The sequence below is a fragment of the Clarias gariepinus genome, chromosome 9 (assembly GCF_024256425.1).
Source record: "Clarias gariepinus isolate MV-2021 ecotype Netherlands chromosome 9, CGAR_prim_01v2, whole genome shotgun sequence".
NCBI classification, from domain to species: Eukaryota; Metazoa; Chordata; class Actinopteri; order Siluriformes; family Clariidae; genus Clarias; species Clarias gariepinus.
Genome location: NC_071108.1, coordinates 36,238,134 through 36,257,728, shown reverse-complemented (window position 1 = coordinate 36,257,728; position 19,595 = coordinate 36,238,134). Strand labels below are relative to the sequence as shown.

Genomic DNA, 19,595 nt, shown 5'->3' with positions numbered 1-19,595 from the left:
AAATACACTGCAACCTGCTTGACATCATCTGGCACATCTTGGAAAACCTCAAGGTTTTCATTAACTGAATTTAACTTAATGATATGACTCTTCTAGCTACTTGTAAGAACAAAGAAGTTCAGCTACATTTACCCCAGGTAACAATCTGGCAGGCTTTTTTCTCAAGAGGCAAGCTGACGAACAACACAGCAAATCAAGGCCAGGACATTTGCATGATAGCAGCTAACAACGTCTTGCGCTTAGGGTAGGATGGCAATTCCTCTGAAGCTTCAGGGTCCAGTCTTAAATCCTAGCTATAAAGTGACCCAGATGGGACTCGAACCCACAATCCTCAGCTCCGAAGGCTGACGCCTTATCCATTAGGCCACTGGGCCTATGCTTTAGTTTTGAATTTAGTTTAAATGAGTTTAAATGAAAACAAACACAAGCCTTGGGTAATTGATTCAAGTTGATTCTCTACAACCACAGTGTTTTTTATTTGCTTCCTCTAGCATGTCCTGCAAAAATAAGAAGCAACACAAATTTCTCAGCTAGAGAGTCCTTTGCCACACTTCAGGAGAACAGATGACTGGCTCTTTTTTTACACCATGAAGCAAAGAAAGCTCATTCCTGTCCAAATCATAGGGTATTTCACTCCCTTGGCATGGTTTCCTTCACATCTACACTGCATATAGCAAAGACTTTTGCTTACATACTGTATATCCAGACCCAGAAGCAACTGAAACCTGCTACATATGGCTCTGTCAGGACAAGGATCGCAACAAACCTGTGCCACAATCTGGGCCCTGCAAAAATCAAGGCCAGTTTCCCAGTTCTTATTGACCAAACAACCTACTGCTGTCCCGGAGCGCAAATCTCAGGAGGTTTAACGTGTGACAGTAAGTCCCGTTCTAAGTTTTCAACTGACCCGATATACCAACCAATGTTGTAAGGACCTTCAACATGGCCTGAAAAGGAAGAAAATTGTTAGGGTGGTTGCACCAGCCGAGAATCGAAACCCGTTCGCAAGAATGGGAATGTTGCATGATACCACTACACCACTGGTGCTTCTTGGGCCCTGTTCTCTGTTTAATTCATACATCATTTACAACTTGACCCCACTGTAGGTTGGCCTAAGAACGCAGTCTGCAGATTTGAAAACCTACAGTACATGAAATGCACTTTTACATCCATTTACAGGATTTCTTGTTCATGTACTCAACTAGCAACTTGGGGGATTGGTTGGATAAAGATTTTCTAAATACACTGCAACCTGCTTGACATCATCTGGCACATCTTGGAAAACCTCAAGGTTTTCATTAACTGAATTTAACTTAATGATATGACTCTTCTAGCTACTTGTAAGAACAAAGAAGTTCAGCTACATTTACCCCAGGTAACAATCCGGCAGGCTTTTTTCTCAAGAGGCAAGCTGACGAACAACACAGCAAATCAAGGCCAGGACATTTGCATGATAGCAGCTAACTACGTCTTGCGCTTAGAGTAGGATGGCAATTCCTCTGAAGCTTCAGGGTCCAGACTTAAATCCTAGCTATAAAGTGACCCAGATGGGACTCGAACCCACAATCCTCAGCTCCGAAGGCTGATGCCTTATCCATTAGGCCACTGGGCCTATGCTTTAGTTTTGAATTTAGTTTAAATGAGTTTAAATGAAAACAAACACAAGCCTTGGGTAATTGATTCAAGTTGATTCTCTACTACCACAGTGTTTTTTATTTGCTTCCTCTAGCATGTCCTGCAAAAATAAGAAGCAACACAAATTTCTCAGCTAGAGAGTCCTTTGCCACACTTCAGGAGAACATATGACTGGTGCTTTTTTTACACCATGAAGCAAAGAAAGCTCATTCCTGTCCAAATCATAGGGTATTTCACTCCCTTGGCATGGTTTCCTTCAGATCTACACTGCATATAGCAAAGACTTTTGCTTACATACTGTATATCCAGACCCAGAAGCAACTGAAACCTGCTACATATGGCTCTGTCAGGACAAGGATCGCAACAAACCTGTGCCACAATCTGGGCCCTGCAAAAATCAAGGCCAGTTTCCCAGTTCTTATTGACCAAACAACCTACTGCTGTCCCGGAGCGCAAATCTCAGGAGGTTTAACGTGTGACAGTAAGTCCCGTTCTAAGTTTTCAACTGACCCGATATACCAACCAATGTTGTAAGGACCTTCAACATGGCCTGAAAAGGAAGAAAATAGTTAGGTTCGTTGCACCAGCCTGGAATCGAACCCGGTTCACAAGAATGGGAATCTTGCATGATACCACTACACTACTGGTGCTTCTTGGGCCCTGTTCTCTGTTTAATTCTTACATCATTTACAACTTGACCCCACTGTAGGTTGGCCTAAGAACGCAGTCTGCAGATTTGAAAACCTACAGTACATAAAATGCACTTTTACATCCATTTACAGGATTTCTTGTTCATGTACTCAACTAGCAACTTGGGGGATTGGTTGGATAAAGATTTTCTAAATACACTGCAACCTGCTTGACATCATCTGGCACATCTTGGAAAACCTCAAGGTTTTCATTAACTGAATTTAACTTAATGATATGACTCTTCTAGCTACTTGTAAGAACAAAGAAGTTCAGCTACATTTACCCCAGGTAACAATCCGGCAGGCTTTTTTCTCAAGAGGCAAGCTGACGAACAACACAGCAAATCAAGGCCAGGACATTTGCATGATAGCAGCTAACAACGTCTTGCGCTTAGGGTAGGATGGCAATTCCTCTGAAGCTTCAGGGTCCAGTCTTAAATCCTAGCTATAAAGTGACCCAGATGGGACTTGAACCCACAATCCTCAGCTCCGAAGGCTGATGCCTTATTCATTAGGCCACTGGGCCTATGCTTTAGTTTTGAATTTAGTTTAAATGAATTTAAATGAAAACAAACACAAGCCTTGGGTAATTGATTCAAGTTGATTCTCTACAACCACAGTGTTTTTTATTTGCTTCCTCTAGCATGTCCTGCAAAAATAAGAAGCAACACAAATTTCTTAGCTAGAGAGTCCTTTGCCACACTTCAGGAGAATAGATGACTGGCTCTTTTTTTACACCATGAAGCAAAGAAAGCTCATTCCTGTCCAAATCATAGGGTATTTCACTCCCTTGGCATGGTTTCCTTCAGATCTACACTGCATATAGCAAAGACTTTTGCTTACATACTGTATATCCAGACCCAGAAGCAACTGAAACCTGCTACATATGGCTCTGTCAGGACAAGGATCGCAACAAACCTGTGCCACAATCTGGGCCCTGCAAAAATCAAGGCCAGTTTCCCAGTTCTTATTGACCAAACAACCTACTGCTGTCCCGGAGCGCAAATCTCAGGAGGTTTACCGTGTGACAGTAAGTCCCGTTCTAAGTTTTCAACTGACCCGATATACCAACCAATGTTGTAAGGACCTTCAACATGGCCTGAAAAGGAAGAAAATTGTTAGGTGGGTTGCACCAGCCGGGAATCGAACCCGGTTCACAAGAATGGGAATGTTGCATGATAACACTACACCACTGGTGCTTCTTGGGCCCTGTTCTCTGTTTAATTCATACATCATTTACAACTTGACCCCACTGTAGGTTGGCCTAAGAACGCAGTCTGCAGATTTGAAAACCTACAGTACATGAAATGCACTTTTACATCCATTTACAGGATTTCTTGTTCATGTACTCAGCTAGCAACTTGGGGGATTGGTTGGATAAAGATTTTCTAAATACACTGCAACCTGCTTGACATCATCTGGCACATCCTGGAAAACCTCAAGGTTTTCATTAACTGAATTTAACTTAATGATATGACACTTCTAGCTACTTGTAAGAACAAAGAAATTCAGCTACATTTACCCCAGGTAACAATCCGACAGGCTTTTTTCTCAAGAGGCAAGCTGACGAACAACACAGCAAATCAAGGCCAGGACAGTTGCATGATAGCAGCTAACTACATCTTGCGCTTAGGGTAGGATGGCAATTCCTCTGAAGCTTCAGGGTCCAGTCTTAAATCCTAGCTAGAGTCTGTGGGACTCGAACCCACAATCCTCAGCTCCGAAGGCTGACGCCTTATCCATTAGGCCACTGGGCCTATGCTTTAGTTTTGAATTTAGTTTAAATGAGTTTAAATGAAAACAAACACAAGCCTTGGGTAATTGATTCAAGTTGATTCTCTACAACCACAGTGTTTTTTATTTGCTTCCTCTAGCATGTCCTGCAAAAATAAGAAGCAACACAAATTTCTCAGCTAGAGAGTCCTTTGCCACACTTCAGGAGAACAGATGACTGGCGCTTTTTTTACACCATGAAGCAAAGAAAGCTCATTCCTGTCCAAATCATAGGGTATTTCACTCCCTTGGCATGGTTTCCTTCAGATCTACACTGCATATAGCAAAGACTTTTGCTTACATACTGTATATCCAGACCCAGAAGCAACTGAAACCTGCTACATATGGCTCTGTCAGGACAAGGATCGCAACAAACCTGTGCCACAATCTGGGCCCTGCAAAAATCAAGGCCAGTTTCCCAGTTCTTATTGACCAAACAAGCTACTGCTGTCCCGGAGCGCAAATCTCAGGAGGTTTACCGTGTGACACTAAGTCCCGTTCTAAGTTTTCAACTGACCCGATATACCAACCAATGTTGTAAGGACCTTCAACATGGCCTGAAAAGGAAGAAAATTGTTAGGTGGGTTGCACCAGCCGGGAATCGAACCCGGTTCGCAAGAATGGGAATGTTGCATGATAACACTACACCACTGGTGCTTCTTGGGCCCTGTTCTCTGTTTAATTCATACATCATTTACAACTTGACCCCACTGTAGGTTGGCCTAAGAACGCAGTCTGCAGATTTGAAAACCTACAGTACATGAAATGCACTTTTACATCCATTTACAGGATTTCTTGTTCATGTACTCAACTAGCAACTTGGGGGATTGGTTGGATAAAGATTTTCTAAATACACTGCAACCTGCTTGACATCATCTGGCACATCTTGGAAAACCTCAAGGTTTTCATTAACTGAATTCAACTTAATGATATGACTCTTCTAGCTACTTGGAAGAACAAAGAAATTCAGCTACATTTACCCCAGGTAACAATCCGACATGCTTTTTTCTCAAGAGGCAAGCTGACGAACAACACAGCAAATCAAGGCCAGGACACTTGCATTATAGCAGCTAACTGCGTCCTGCGCTTAGGGTAGGATGGCAATTCCTCTGAAGCTTCAGGGTCTAGTCTTAAATCCTAGCTATAAAGTGACCCAGATGGGACTCGAACCCACAATCCTCAGCTCCAAAGGCTGATGCCTTATCCATTAGGCCACTGGGCCTATGGTTTAGGTTTGAATTTAGTTTAAATGAGTTTAAATAAAAACAAACACAAGCCTTAGGTAATTGATTCAAGTTGATTCTCTACAACCACAGTGTTTTTTATTTGCTTCCTCTAGCATGTCCTGCAAAAATAAGAAGCAACACAAATTTCTCAGCTAGAGAGTCCTTTGCCACACTTCAGGAGAACAGATGACTGGCGCTTTTTTTACACCATGAAGCAAAGAAAGCTCATTCCTGTCCAAATCATAGGGTATTTCACTCCCTTGGCATGGTTTCCTTCAGATCTACACTGCATATAGCAAAGACTTTTGCTTACATACTGTATATCCAGACCCAGAAGCAACTGAAACCTGCTACATATGGCTCTGTCAGGACAAGGATCGCAACAAACCTGGGCCCTGCAAAAATCAAGGCCAGTTTCCCAGTTCTTATTGACCAAACAACCTACTGCTGTCCCAGAGTGCAAATCTCAGGAGGTTTAACGTGTGACAGTAAGTCCCGTTCTAAGTTTTCAACTGACCCGATATACCAACCAATGTTGTAAGGACCTTCAACATGGCCTGAAAAGGAAGAAAATTGTTAGGGTGGTTGCACCAGCCGAGAATCGAAACCCGTTCGCAAGAATGGGAATGTTGCATGATACCACTACACCACTGCTGCTTCTTGGGCCCTGTTCTCTGTTTAATTCATACATCATTTACAACTTGACCCCACTGTAGGTTGGCCTAAGAACGCAGTCTGCAGATTTGAAAACCTACAGTACATGAAATGCACTTTTACATCCATTTACAGGATTTCTTGTTCATGTACTCAACCAGCAACTTGGGGGATTGGTTGGATAAAGATTTTCTAAATACACTGCAACCTGCTTGACATCATCTGGCACATCTTGGGGAAACCTCAAGGTTTTCATTAACTGAATTTAACTTAATGATATGACTCTTCTAGCTACTTGTAAGAACAAAGAAGTTCAGCTACATTGACCCCAGGTAACAATGCGGCAGGCTTTTTTCTCAAGAGGCAAGCTGACGAACAACACAGCAAATCAAGGCCAGGACACTTGCATGATAGCAGCTAACTGCGTCTTGCGCTTAGGGTAGGATGGCAATTCCTCTGAAGCTTCAGGGTCTAGTCTTAAATCCTAGCTATAAAGTGACCCAGATGGGACTCGAACCCACAATCCTCAGCTCCGAAGGCTGATGCCTTATCCATTAGGCCACTGGGCCTATGGTTTAGGTTTGAATTTAGTTTAAATGAGTTTAAATGAAAACAAACACAAGCCTTGGGTAATTGATTCAAGTTGATTCTCTACAACCACAGTGTTTTTTATTTGCTTCCTCTAGCGTGTCGTGCAAAAATAAGAAGCAACACAAATTTCTCAGCTAGAGAGTCCTTTGCCACACTTCAGGAGAATAGATGACTGGCGCTTTTTTTACACCATGAAGCAAAGAAAGCTCATTCCTGTCCAAATCATAGGGTATTTCACTCCCTTGGCATGGTTTCCTTCAGATCTACACTGCATATAGCAAAGACTTTTGCTTACATACTGTATATCCAGACCCAGAAGCAACTGAAACCTGCTACATATGGCTCTGTCAGGACAAGGATCCCAACAAACCTGTGCCACAATCTGGGCCCTGCAAAAATCAAGGCCAGTTTCCCAGTTCTTATTGACCAAACAACCTACTGCTGTCCCGGAGCGCAAATCTTAGGAGGTTTACCGTGTGACAGTAAGTCCCGTTCTAAGTTTTCAACTGACCCGATATACCAACCAATGTTGTAAGGACCTTCAACATGGCCTGAAAAGAAAGAAAATTGTTAGGGTGGTTGCACCAACCGAGAATCGAAACCCGTTCGCAAGAATGGGAATGTTGCATGATACCACTACACCACTGGTGCTTCTTGGGCACTGTTCTCTGTTTAATTCATACATCATTTACAACTTGACCCCACTGTAGGTTGGCCTAAGAACGCAGTCTGCAGATTTGAAAACCTACAGTACATGAAATGCACTTTTACATCCATTTACAGGATTTCTTGTTCATGTACTCAACTAGCAACTTGGGGGATTGGTTGGATAAAGATTTTCTAAATACACTGCAACCTGCTTGACATCATCTGGCACATCTTGGAAAACCTCAAGGTTTTCATTAACTGAATTTAACTTAATGATATGACTCTTCTAGCTACTTGTAAGAACAAAGAAGTTCAGCTACATTTACCCCAGGTAACAATCCGGCAGGCTTTTTTCTCAAGAGGCAAGCTGACGAACAACACAGCAAATCAAGGCCAGGACATTTGCATGATAGCAGCTAACTACGTCTTGCGCTTAAAGTAGGATGGCAATTCCTCTGAAGCTTCAGGGTCCAGACTTAAATCCTAGCTATAAAGTGACCCAGATGGGACTCGAACCCACAATCCTCAGCTCCGAAGGCTGATGCCTTATCCATTAGGCCACTGGGCCTATGCTTTAGTTTTGAATTTAGTTTAAATGAGTTTAAATGAAAACAAACACAAGCCTTGGGTAATTGATTCAAGTTGATTCTCTACAACCACAGTGTTTTTTATTTGCTTCCTCTAGCATGTCCTGCAAAAATAAGAAGCAACACAAATTTCTCAGCTAGAGAGTCCTTTGCCACACTTCAGGAGAATAGATGACTGGCGCTTTTTTTACACCATGAAGCAAAGAAAGCTCATTCCTGTCCAAATCATAGGGTATTTCACTCCCTTGGCATGGTTTCCTTCACATCTACACTGCATATAGCAAAGACTTTTGCTTACATACTGTATATCCAGACCCAGAAGCAACTGAAACCTGCTACATATGGCTCTGTCAGGACAAGGATCGCAACAAACCTGTGCCACAATCTGGGCCCTGCAAAAATCAAGGCCAGTTTCCCAGTTCTTATTGACCAAACAACCTACTGCTGTCCCGGAGCGCAAATCTCAGGAGGTTTAACGTGTGACAGTAAGTCCCGTTCTAAGTTTTCAACTGACCCGATATACCAACCAATGTTGTAAGGACCTTCAACATGGCCTGAAAAGGAAGAAAATTGTTAGGTTCGTTGCACCAGCCTGGAATCGAACCCAGTTCGCAAGAATGGGAATCTTGCATGATACCACTACACCACTGGTGCTTCTTGGACCCTGTTCTCTGTTTAATTCATACATCATTTACAACTTGACCCCACTGTAGGTTGGCCTAAGAACGCAGTCTGCAGATTTGAAAACCTACAGTACATGAAATGCACTTTTACATCCATTTACAGGATTTCTTGTTCATGTACTCAACTAGCAACTTGGGGGATTGGTTGGATAAAGATTTTCTAAATACACTGCAACATGCTTGACATCATCTGGCACATCCTGGAAAACCTCAAGGTTTTCATTAACTGAATTTAACTTAATGATATGACTCTTCTAGCTACTTGTAAGTACAAAGAAATTCAGCTACATTTACCCCAGGTAACAATCCGGCAGGCTTTTTTCTCAAGAGGCAAGCTGACGAACAACACAGCAAATCAAGGCCAGGCCATTTGCATGATAGCAGCTAACTACGTCTTGCGCTTAGAGTAGGATGGCAATTCCTCTGAAGCTTCAGGGTCCAGACCTAAATCCTAGCTATAAAGTGACCCAGATGGGACTCGAACCCACAATCCTCAGCTCCGAAGGCTGATGCCTTATCCATTAGGCCACTGGGCCTATGCTTTAGTTTTGAATTTAGTTTAAATGAGTTTAAATGAAAACAAACACAAGCCTTGGGTAATTGATTCAAGTTGATTCTCTACAACCACAGTGTTTTTTATTTGCTTCCTCTAGCATGTCCTGCAAAAATAAGAAGCAACACAAATTTCTCAGCTAGAGAGTCCTTTGCCACACTTCAGGAGAATAGATGACTGGCGCTTTTTTTACACCATGAAGCAAAGAAAGCTCATTCCTGTCCAAATCATAGGGTATTTCACTCCCTTGGCATGGTTTCCTTCAGATCTACACTGCATATAGCAAAGACTTTTGCTTTTATACTGTATATCCAGACCCAGAAGCAACTGAAACCTGCTACATATGGCTCTGTCAGGACAAGGATCGCAACAAACCTGTGCCACAATCTGGGCCCTGCAAAAATCAAGGCCAGTTTCCCAGTTCTTATTGACCAAACAACCTACTGCTGTCCCGAAGCGCAAATCTTAGGAGGTTTACCGTGTGACAGTAAGTCCCGTTCTAAGTTTTCAACTGACCCGATATACCAACCAATGTTGTAAGGACCTTCAACATGGCCTGAAAAGGAAGAAAATTGTTAGGGTGGTTGCACCAGCCGAGAATCGAAACCCGTTCGCAAGAATGGGAATGTTGCATGATACCACTACACCACTGGCGCTTCTTGGGCCCTGTTCTCTGTTTAATTCATACATCATTTACAACTTGACCCCACTGTAGGTTGGCCTAAGAACGCAGTCTGCAGATTTGAAAACCTACAGTACATGAAATGCACTTTTACATCCATTTACAGGATTTCTTGTTCATGTACTCAGCTAGCAACTTGGGGAAATGGTTGGATAAAGATTTTCTTAATACACTGCAACATGCTTGACATCATCTGGCACATCCTGGAAAACCTCAAGGTTTTCATTAACTGAATTTAACTTAATGATATGACTCTTCTAGCTACTTGTAAGAACAAAGAAATCCAGCTACATTTACCCCAGGTAACAATCCGACAGGCTTTTTTCTCAAGAGGCAAGCTGACGAACAACACAGCAAATCAAGGCCAGGACATTTGCATGATAGCAGCTAACTACAGCTTGCGCTTAGGGTAGGATGGCAATTCCTCTGAAGCTTCAGGGTCCAGTCTTAAATCCTAGCTATAAAGTGACCCAGATGGGACTCGAACCCACAATCCTCAGCTCCGAAGGCTGATGCCTTATCCATTAGGCCACTGGGCCTATGACTTAGTTTTGAATTTAGTTTAAATGAGTTTAAATGAAAACAAACACAAGCCTTGGGTAATTGATTCAAGTTGATTCTCTACAACCACAGTGTTTTTTATTTGCTTCCTCTAGCATGTCGTGCAAAAATAAGAAGCAACACAAATTTCTCAGCTAGAGAGTCCTTTTCCACACTTCAGGAGAACAGATGACTGGCTCTTTTTTTACACCATGAAGCAAAGAAAGCTCATTCCTGTCCAAATCATAGGGTATTTCACTCCCTTGGCATGGTTTCCTTCACATCTACACTGCATATAGCAAAGACTTTTGCTTACATACTGTATATCCAGACCCAGAAGCAACTGAAACCTGCTACATATGGCTCTGTCAGGACAAGGATCGCAACAAACCTGTGCCACAATCTGGGCCCTGCAAAAATCAAGGCCAGTTTCCCAGTTCTTATTGACCAAACAACCTACTGCTGTCCCGGAGCGCAAATCTCAGGAGGTTTACCGTTTGACAGTAAGTCCCGTTCTAAGTTTTCAACTGACCCGATATACCAACCAATGTTGTAAGGACCTTCAACATGGCCTGAAAAGGAAGAAAATTGTTAGGTTCGTTGCACCAGCCTGGAATCGAACCCGGTTAACAAGAATGGGAATCTTGCATGATACCACTACACTACTGGTGCTTCTTGGGCCCTGTTCTCTGTTTAATTCATACATCATTTACAACTTGACCCCACTGTAGGTTGGCCTAAGAACGCAGTCTGCAGATTTGAAAACCTACAGTACATAAAACGCACTTTTACATCCATTTACAGGATTTCTTGTTCATGTACTCAACTAGCAACTTGGGGGATTGGTTGGATAAAGATTTTCTAAATACACTGCAACCTGCTTGACATCATCTGGCACATCTTGGAAAACCTCAAGGTTTTCATTAACTGAATTTAACTTAATGATATGACTCTTCTAGCTACTTGTAAGAACAAAGAAGTTCAGCTACATTTACCCCAGGTAACAATCTGGCAGGCTTTTTTCTCAAGAGGCAAGCTGACGAACAACACAGCAAATCAAGGCCAGGACATTTGCATGATAGCAGCTAACAACGTCTTGCGCTTAGGGTAGGATGGCAATTCCTCTGAAGCTTCAGGGTCCAGTCTTAAATCCTAGCTATAAAGTGACCCAGATGGGACTCGAACCCACAATCCTCAGCTCCGAAGGCTGACGCCTTATCCATTAGGCCACTGGGCCTATGCTTTAGTTTTGAATTTAGTTTAAATGAGTTTTAATGAAAACAAACACAAGCCTTGGGTAATTGATTCAAGTTGATTCTCTACAACCACAGTGTTTTTTATTTGCTTCCTCTAGCATGTCCTGCAAAAATAAGAAGCAACACAAATTTCTCAGCTAGAGAGTCCTTTGCCACACTTCAGGAGAACAGATGACTGGCTCTTTTTTTACACCATGAAGCAAAGAAAGCTCATTCCTGTCCAAATCATAGGGTATTTCACTCCCTTGGCATGGTTTCCTTCACATCTACACTGCATATAGCAAAGACTTTTGCTTACATACTGTATATCCAGACCCAGAAGCAACTGAAACCTGCTACATATGGCTCTGTCAGGACAAGGATCGCAACAAACCTGTGCCACAATCTGGGCCCTGCAAAAATCAAGGCCAGTTTCCCAGTTCTTATTGACCAAACAACCTACTGCTGTCCCGGAGCGCAAATCTCAGGAGGTTTAACGTGTGACAGTAAGTCCCGTTCTAAGTTTTCAACTGACCCGATATACCAACCAATGTTGTAAGGACCTTCAACATGGCCTGAAAAGGAAGAAAATTGTTAGGGTGGTTGCACCAGCCGAGAATCGAAACCCGTTCGCAAGAATGGGAATGTTGCATGATACCACTACACCACTGGTGCTTCTTGGGCCCTGTTCTCTGTTTAATTCATACATCATTTACAACTTGACCCCACTGTAGGTTGGCCTAAGAACGCAGTCTGCAGATTTGAAAACCTACAGTACATAAAATGCACTTTTACATCCATTTACAGGATTTCTTGTTCATGTACTCAACTAGCAACTTGGGGGATTGGTTGGATAAAGATTTTCTAAATACACTGCAACCTGCTTGACATCATCTGGCACATCTTGGAAAACCTCAAGGTTTTCATTAACTGAATTTAACTTAATGATATGACTCTTCTAGCTACTTGTAAGAACAAAGAAGTTCAGCTACATTTACCCCAGGTAACAATCCGGCAGGCTTTTTTCTCAAAAGGCAAGCTGACGAACAACACAGCAAATCAAGGCCAGGACATTTGCATGATAGCAGCTAACAACGTCTTGCGCTTAGGGTAGGATGGCAATTCCTCTGAAGCTTCAGGGTCCAGTCTTAAATCCTAGCTATAAAGTGACCCAGATGGGACTTGAACCCACAATCCTCAGCTCCGAAGGCTGATGCCTTATCCATTAGGCCACTGGGCCTATGCTTTAGTTTTGAATTTAGTTTAAATGAATTTAAATGAAAACAAACACAAGCCTTGGGTAATTGATTCAAGTTGATTCTCTACAACCACAGTGTTTTTTATTTGCTTCCTCTAGCATGTCCTGCAAAAATAAGAAGCAACACAAATTTCTTAGCTAGAGAGTCCTTTGCCACACTTCAGGAGAACAGATGACTGGCTCTTTTTTTACACCATGAAGCAAAGAAAGCTCATTCCTGTCCAAATCATAGGGTATTTCACTCCCTTGGCATGGTTTCCTTCAGATCTACACTGCATATAGCAAAGACTTTTGCTTACATACTGTATATCCAGACCCAGAAGCAACTGAAACCTGCTACATATGGCTCTGTCAGGACAAGGATCGCAACAAACCTGTGCCACAATCTGGGCCCTGCAAAAATCAAGGCCAGTTTCCCAGTTCTTATTGACCAAACAACCTACTGCTGTCCCGGAGCGCAAATCTCAGGAGGTTTACCGTGTGACAGTAAGTCCCGTTCTAAGTTTTCAACTGACCCGATATACCAACCAATGTTGTAAGGACCTTCAACATGGCCTGAAAAGGAAGAAAATTGTTAGGTGGGTTGCACCAGCCGGGAATCGAACCCGGTTCACAAGAATGGGAATGTTGCATGATAACACTACACCACTGGTGCTTCTTGGGCCCTGTTCTCTGTTTAATTCATACATCATTTACAACTTGACCCCACTGTAGGTTGGCCTAAGAACGCAGTCTGCAGATTTGAAAACCTACAGTACATGAAATGCACTTTTACATCCATTTACAGGATTTCTTGTTCATGTACTCAGCTAGCAACTTGGGGGATTGGTTGGATAAAGATTTTCTAAATACACTGCAACCTGCTTGACATCATCTGGCACATCCTGGAAAACCTCAAGGTTTTCATTAACTGAATTTAACTTAATGATATGACTCTTCTAGCTACTTGTAAGAACAAAGAAATTCAGCTACATTTACCCCAGGTAACAATCCGACAGGCTTTTTTCTCAAGAGGCAAGCTGACGAACAACACAGCAAATCAAGGCCAGGACAGTTGCATGATAGCAGCTAACTACATCTTGCGCTTAGGGTAGGATGGCAATTCCTCTGAAGCTTCAGGGTCCAGTCTTAAATCCTAGCTAGAGTCTGTGGGACTCGAACCCACAATCCTCAGCTCCGAAGGCTGACGCCTTATCCATTAGGCCACTGGGCCTATGCTTTAGTTTTGAATTTAGTTTAAATGAGTTTAAATGAAAACAAACACAAGCCTTGGGTAATTGATTCAAGTTGATTCTCTACAACCACAGTGTTTTTTATTTGCTTCCTCTAGCATGTCCTGCAAAAATAAGAAGCAACACAAATTTCTCAGCTAGAGAGTCCTTTGCCACACTTCAGGAGAACAGATGACTGGCGCTTTTTTTACACCATGAAGCAAAGAAAGCTCATTCCTGTCCAAATCATAGGGTATTTCACTCCCTTGGCATGGTTTCCTTCAGATCTACACTGCATATAGCAAAGACTTTTGCTTACATACTGTATATCCAGACCCAGAAGCAACTGAAACCTGCTACATATGGCTCTGTCAGGACAAGGATCGCAACAAACCTGTGCCACAATCTGGGCCCTGCAAAAATCAAGGCCAGTTTCCCAGTTCTTATTGACCAAACAAGCTACTGCTGTCCCGGAGCGCAAATCTCAGGAGGTTTACCGTGTGACACTAAGTCCCGTTCTAAGTTTTCAACTGACCCGATATACCAACCAATGTTGTAAGGACCTTCAACATGGCCTGAAAAGGAAGAAAATTGTTAGGTGGGTTGCACCAGCCGGGAATCGAACCCGGTTCGCAAGAATGGGAATGTTGCATGATAACACTACACCACTGGTGCTTCTTGGGCCCTGTTCTCTGTTTAATTCATACATCATTTACAACTTGACCCCACTGTAGGTTGGCCTAAGAACGCAGTCTGCAGATTTGAAAACCTACAGTACATGAAATGCACTTTTACATCCATTTACAGGATTTCTTGTTCATGTACTCAACTAGCAACTTGGGGGATTGGTTGGATAAAGATTTTCTAAATACACTGCAACCTGCTTGACATCATCTGGCACATCTTGGAAAACCTCAAGGTTTTCATTAACTGAATTCAACTTAATGATATGACTCTTCTAGCTACTTGGAAGAACAAAGAAATTCAGCTACATTTACCCCAGGTAACAATCCGACATGCTTTTTTCTCAAGAGGCAAGCTGACGAACAACACAGCAAATCAAGGCCAGGACACTTGCATTATAGCAGCTAACTGCGTCCTGCGCTTAGGGTAGGATGGCAATTCCTCTGAAGCTTCAGGGTCTAGTCTTAAATCCTAGCTATAAAGTGACCCAGATGGGACTCGAACCCACAATCCTCAGCTCCAAAGGCTGATGCCTTATCCATTAGGCCACTGGGCCTATGGTTTAGGTTTGAATTTAGTTTAAATGAGTTTAAATAAAAACAAACACAAGCCTTAGGTAATTGATTCAAGTTGATTCTCTACAACCACAGTGTTTTTTATTTGCTTCCTCTAGCATGTCCTGCAAAAATAAGAAGCAACACAAATTTCTCAGCTAGAGAGTCCTTTGCCACACTTCAGGAGAACAGATGACTGGCGCTTTTTTTACACCATGAAGCAAAGAAAGCTCATTCCTGTCCAAATCATAGGGTATTTCACTCCCTTGGCATGGTTTCCTTCAGATCTACACTGCATATAGCAAAGACTTTTGCTTACATACTGTATATCCAGACCCAGAAGCAACTGAAACCTGCTACATATGGCTCTGTCAGGACAAGGATCGCAACAAACCTGGGCCCTGCAAAAATCAAGGCCAGTTTCCCAGTTCTTATTGACCAAACAACCTACTGCTGTCCCAGAGTGCAAATCTCAGGAGGTTTAACGTGTGACAGTAAGTCCCGTTCTAAGTTTTCAACTGACCCGATATACCAACCAATGTTGTAAGGACCTTCAACATGGCCTGAAAAGGAAGAAAATTGTTAGGGTGGTTGCACCAGCCGAGAATCGAAACCCGTTCGCAAGAATGGGAATGTTGCATGATACCACTACACCACTGCTGCTTCTTGGGCCCTGTTCTCTGTTTAATTCATACATCATTTACAACTTGACCCCACTGTAGGTTGGCCTAAGAACGCAGTCTGCAGATTTGAAAACCTACAGTACATGAAATGCACTTTTACATCCATTTACAGGATTTCTTGTTCATGTACTCAACTAGCAACTTGGGGGATTGGTTGGATAAAGATTTTCTAAATACACTGCAACCTGCTTGACATCATCTGGCACATCTTGGGGAAACCTCAAGGTTTTCATTAACTGAATTTAACTTAATGATATGACTCTTCTAGCTACTTGTAAGAACAAAGAAGTTCAGCTACATTTACCCCAGGTAACAATCCGACAGGCTTTTTTCTCAAGAGGCAAGCTGACGAACAACACAGCAAATCAAGGCCAGGACACTTGCATGATAGCAGCTAACTGCGTCCTGCGCTTAGGGTAGGATGGCAATTCCTCTGAAGCTTCAGGGTCTAGTCTTAAATCCTAGCTATAAAGTGACCCAGATGGGACTCGAACCCACAATCCTCAGCTCCGAAGGCTGATGCCTTATCCATTAGGCCACTGGGCCTATGGTTTAGGTTTGAATTTAGTTTAAATGAGTTTAAATGAAAACAAACACAAGCCTTGGGTAATTGATTCAAGTTGATTCTCTACAACCACAGTGTTTTTTATTTGCTTCCTCTAGCATGTCGTGCAAAAATAAGAAGCAACACAAATTTCTCAGCTAGAGAGTCCTTTTCCACACTTCAGGAGAACAGATGACTGGCGCTTTTTTTACACCATGAAGCAAAGAAAGCTCATTCCTGTCCAAATCATAGGGTATTTCACTCCCTTGGCATGGTTTCCTTCAGATCTACACTGCATATAGCAAAGACTTTTGCTTACATACTGTATATCCAGACCCAGAAGCAACTGAAACCTGCTACATATGGCTCTGTCAGGACAAGGATCGCAACAAACCTGTGCCACAATCTGGGCCCTGCAAAAATCAAGGCCAGTTTCCCAGTTCTTATTGACCAAACAACCTACTGCTGTCCCGGAGCGCAAATCTCAGGAGGTTTAACGTGAGACAGTAAGTCCCGTTCTAAGTTTTCAACTGACCCGATATACCAACCAATGTTGTAAGGACCTTCAACATGGCCTGAAAAGGAAGAAAATTGTTAGGGTGGTTGCACCAGCCGAGAATCGAAACCCGTTCGCAAGAATGGGAATGTTGCATGATACCACTACACCACTGCTGCTTCTTGGGCCCTGTTCTCTGTTTAATTCATACATCATTTACAACTTGACCCCACTATAGGTTGGCCTAAGAACGCAGTCTGCAGATTTGAAAACCTACAGTACATGAAATGCACTTTTACATCCATTTACAGGATTTCTTGTTCATGTACTCAACCAGTTTCTTGGGGGATTGGTTGGATAAAGATTTTCTAAATACACTGCAACCTGCTTGACATCATCTGGCACATCTTGGGGAAACCTCAAGGTTTTCATTAACTGAATTTAACTTAATGATATGACTCTTCTAGCTACTTGTAAGAACAAAGAAGTTCAGCTACATTGACCCCAGGTAACAATGCGGCAGGCTTTTTTCTCAAGAGGCAAGCTGACGAACAACACAGCAAATCAAGGCCAGGACACTTGCATGATAGCAGCTAACTGCGTCCTGCGCTTAGGGTAGGATGGCAATTCCTCTGAAGCTTCAGGGTCTAGTCTTAAATCCTAGCTATAAAGTGACCCAGATGGGACTCGAACCCACAATCCTCAGCTCCGAAGGCTGATGCCTTATCCATTAGGCCACCGGGCCTATGGTTTAGGTTTGAATTTAGTTTAAATGAGTTTAAATGAAAACAAACACAAGCCTTGGGTAATTGATTCAAGTTGATTCTCTACAACCACAGTGTTTTTTATTTGCTTCCTCTAGCATGTCCTGCAAAAATAAGAAGCAACACAAATTTCTCAGCTAGAGAGTCCTTAGCCACACTTCAGGAGAACAGATGACTGGCGCTTTTTTTACACCATGAAGCAAAGAAAGCTCATTCCTGTCCAAATCATAGGGTATTTCACTCCCTTGGCATGGTTTCCTTCAGATCTACACTGCATATAGCAAAGACTTTTGCTTACATACTGTATATCCAGACCCAGAAGCAACTGAAACCTGCTACATATGGCTCTGTCAGGACAAGGATCGCAACAAACCTGTGCCACAATCTGGGCCCTGCAAAAATCAAGGCCAGTTTCCCAGTTCTTATTGACCAAACAACCTACTGCTGTCCCGGAGCGCAAATCTCAGGAGGTTTAACGTGAGACAGTAAGTCCCGTTCTAAGTTTTCAACTGACCCGATATACCAACCAATGTTGTAAGGACCTTCCACATGGCCTGAAAAGGAAGAAAATTGTTAGGTTCGTTGCACCAGCCGGGAATCGAACCCGGTTCGCAAGAACGGGAATCTTGGATGATACCACTACACCACTGGTGCTTCTTGGGCCCTGTTCTCTGTTTAATTCATACATCATTTACAACTTGACCCCACTGTAGGTTGGCCTAAGAACGCAGTCTGCAGATTTGAAAACCTACAGTACATGAAATGCACTTTTACATCCATTTACAGGATTTCTTGTTCATGTACTCAACTAGCAACTTGGGGGATTGGTTGGATAAAGATTTTCTAAATACACTGCAACCTGCTTGACATCATCTGGCACATCTTGGGGAAACCTCAAGGTTTTCATTAACTGAATTTAACTTAATGATATGACTCTTCTAGCTACTTGTAAGAACAAAGAAGTTCAGCTACATTTACCCCAGGTAACAATCCGACAGGCTTTTTTCTCAAGAGGCAAGCTGACGAACAACACAGCAAATCAAGGCCAGGACACTTGCATGATAGCAGCTAACTGCGTCCTGCGCTTAGGGTAGGATGGCAATTCCTCTGAAGCTTCAGGGTCTAGTCTTAAATCCTAGCTATAAAGTGACCCAGATGGGACTCGAACCCACAATGCTCAGCTCCGAAGGCTGATGCCTTATCCATTAGGCCACTGGGCCTATGGTTTAGGTTTGAATTTAGTTTAAATGAGTTTAAATGAAAACAAACACAAGCCTTGGGTAATTGATTCAAGTTGATTCTCTACAACCACAGTGTTTTTTATTTGCTTCCTCTAGCATGTCCTGCAAAAATAAGAAGCAACACAAATTTCTCAGCTAGAGAGTCCTTTGCCACACTTCAGGAGAACAGATGACTGGCGCTTTTTTTACACCATGAAGCAAAGAAAGCTCATTCCTGTCCAAATCATAGGGTATTTCACTCCCTTGGCATGGTTTCCTTCAGATCTACACTGCATATAGCAAAGACTTTTGCTTACATACTGTATATCCAGACCCAGAAGCAACTGAAACCTGCTACATATGGCTCTGTCAGGACAAGGATCGCAACAAACCTGTGCCACAATCTGGGCCCTGCAAAAATCAAGGCCAGTTTCCCAGTTCTTATTGACCAAACAACCTACTGCTGTCCCGGAGCGCAAATCTCAGGAGGTTTAACGTGAGACAGTAAGTCCCGTTCTAAGTTTTCAACTGACCCGATATACCAACCAATGTTGTAAGGACCTTCCACATGGCCTGAAAAGGAAGAAAATTGTTAGGTTCGTTGCACCAGCCGGGAATCGAACCCGGTTCGCAAGAATGGGAATCTTGGATGATACCACTACACCACTGGTGCTTTTTGGGCCCT

At 42.7% G+C, this 19,595-nt stretch overlaps 19 non-coding genes across 19 annotated transcripts; all 19 read right to left on the bottom strand.

The window, feature by feature from the left end:
• Window positions 1-301: 301 nt before the first annotated feature.
• trnar-ucg (transfer RNA arginine (anticodon UCG)) lies at window positions 302-374 on the bottom strand. Its single transcript has one exon. It is a non-coding gene; the product is annotated as a tRNA-Arg (tRNA).
• A 1,165-nt stretch (window positions 375-1,539) lies between these two features.
• On the bottom strand, window positions 1,540-1,612 carry trnar-ucg (transfer RNA arginine (anticodon UCG)). Its single transcript has one exon. It is a non-coding gene; the product is annotated as a tRNA-Arg (tRNA).
• Window positions 1,613-2,214: 602 nt separating this feature from the next.
• trnag-ccc (transfer RNA glycine (anticodon CCC)) lies at window positions 2,215-2,285 on the bottom strand. Its single transcript has one exon. It is a non-coding gene; the product is annotated as a tRNA-Gly (tRNA).
• Window positions 2,286-2,777: 492 nt separating this feature from the next.
• On the bottom strand, window positions 2,778-2,850 carry trnar-ucg (transfer RNA arginine (anticodon UCG)). Its single transcript has one exon. It is a non-coding gene; the product is annotated as a tRNA-Arg (tRNA).
• Window positions 2,851-5,246: 2,396 nt separating this feature from the next.
• Window positions 5,247-5,319, bottom strand: trnaq-uug (transfer RNA glutamine (anticodon UUG)). Its single transcript has one exon. It is a non-coding gene; the product is annotated as a tRNA-Gln (tRNA).
• A 1,154-nt stretch (window positions 5,320-6,473) lies between these two features.
• Window positions 6,474-6,546, bottom strand: trnar-ucg (transfer RNA arginine (anticodon UCG)). Its single transcript has one exon. It is a non-coding gene; the product is annotated as a tRNA-Arg (tRNA).
• A 1,165-nt stretch (window positions 6,547-7,711) lies between these two features.
• Window positions 7,712-7,784, bottom strand: trnar-ucg (transfer RNA arginine (anticodon UCG)). The gene has a single exon. It is a non-coding gene; the product is annotated as a tRNA-Arg (tRNA).
• A 602-nt stretch (window positions 7,785-8,386) lies between these two features.
• On the bottom strand, window positions 8,387-8,457 carry trnag-ccc (transfer RNA glycine (anticodon CCC)). Its single transcript has one exon. It is a non-coding gene; the product is annotated as a tRNA-Gly (tRNA).
• A 492-nt stretch (window positions 8,458-8,949) lies between these two features.
• On the bottom strand, window positions 8,950-9,022 carry trnar-ucg (transfer RNA arginine (anticodon UCG)). Its single transcript has one exon. It is a non-coding gene; the product is annotated as a tRNA-Arg (tRNA).
• A 1,165-nt stretch (window positions 9,023-10,187) lies between these two features.
• trnar-ucg (transfer RNA arginine (anticodon UCG)) lies at window positions 10,188-10,260 on the bottom strand. Its single transcript has one exon. It is a non-coding gene; the product is annotated as a tRNA-Arg (tRNA).
• A 602-nt stretch (window positions 10,261-10,862) lies between these two features.
• trnag-ccc (transfer RNA glycine (anticodon CCC)) lies at window positions 10,863-10,933 on the bottom strand. The gene has a single exon. It is a non-coding gene; the product is annotated as a tRNA-Gly (tRNA).
• Window positions 10,934-11,425: 492 nt separating this feature from the next.
• trnar-ucg (transfer RNA arginine (anticodon UCG)) lies at window positions 11,426-11,498 on the bottom strand. Its single transcript has one exon. It is a non-coding gene; the product is annotated as a tRNA-Arg (tRNA).
• A 1,165-nt stretch (window positions 11,499-12,663) lies between these two features.
• trnar-ucg (transfer RNA arginine (anticodon UCG)) lies at window positions 12,664-12,736 on the bottom strand. Its single transcript has one exon. It is a non-coding gene; the product is annotated as a tRNA-Arg (tRNA).
• A 2,396-nt stretch (window positions 12,737-15,132) lies between these two features.
• On the bottom strand, window positions 15,133-15,205 carry trnaq-uug (transfer RNA glutamine (anticodon UUG)). The gene has a single exon. It is a non-coding gene; the product is annotated as a tRNA-Gln (tRNA).
• A 1,154-nt stretch (window positions 15,206-16,359) lies between these two features.
• Window positions 16,360-16,432, bottom strand: trnar-ucg (transfer RNA arginine (anticodon UCG)). Its single transcript has one exon. It is a non-coding gene; the product is annotated as a tRNA-Arg (tRNA).
• A 1,166-nt stretch (window positions 16,433-17,598) lies between these two features.
• trnar-ucg (transfer RNA arginine (anticodon UCG)) lies at window positions 17,599-17,671 on the bottom strand. The gene has a single exon. It is a non-coding gene; the product is annotated as a tRNA-Arg (tRNA).
• Window positions 17,672-18,273: 602 nt separating this feature from the next.
• On the bottom strand, window positions 18,274-18,344 carry trnag-ccc (transfer RNA glycine (anticodon CCC)). The gene has a single exon. It is a non-coding gene; the product is annotated as a tRNA-Gly (tRNA).
• Window positions 18,345-18,837: 493 nt separating this feature from the next.
• On the bottom strand, window positions 18,838-18,910 carry trnar-ucg (transfer RNA arginine (anticodon UCG)). The gene has a single exon. It is a non-coding gene; the product is annotated as a tRNA-Arg (tRNA).
• A 602-nt stretch (window positions 18,911-19,512) lies between these two features.
• On the bottom strand, window positions 19,513-19,583 carry trnag-ccc (transfer RNA glycine (anticodon CCC)). Its single transcript has one exon. It is a non-coding gene; the product is annotated as a tRNA-Gly (tRNA).
• Between the last annotated feature and the right edge of the window lie 12 nt (window positions 19,584-19,595).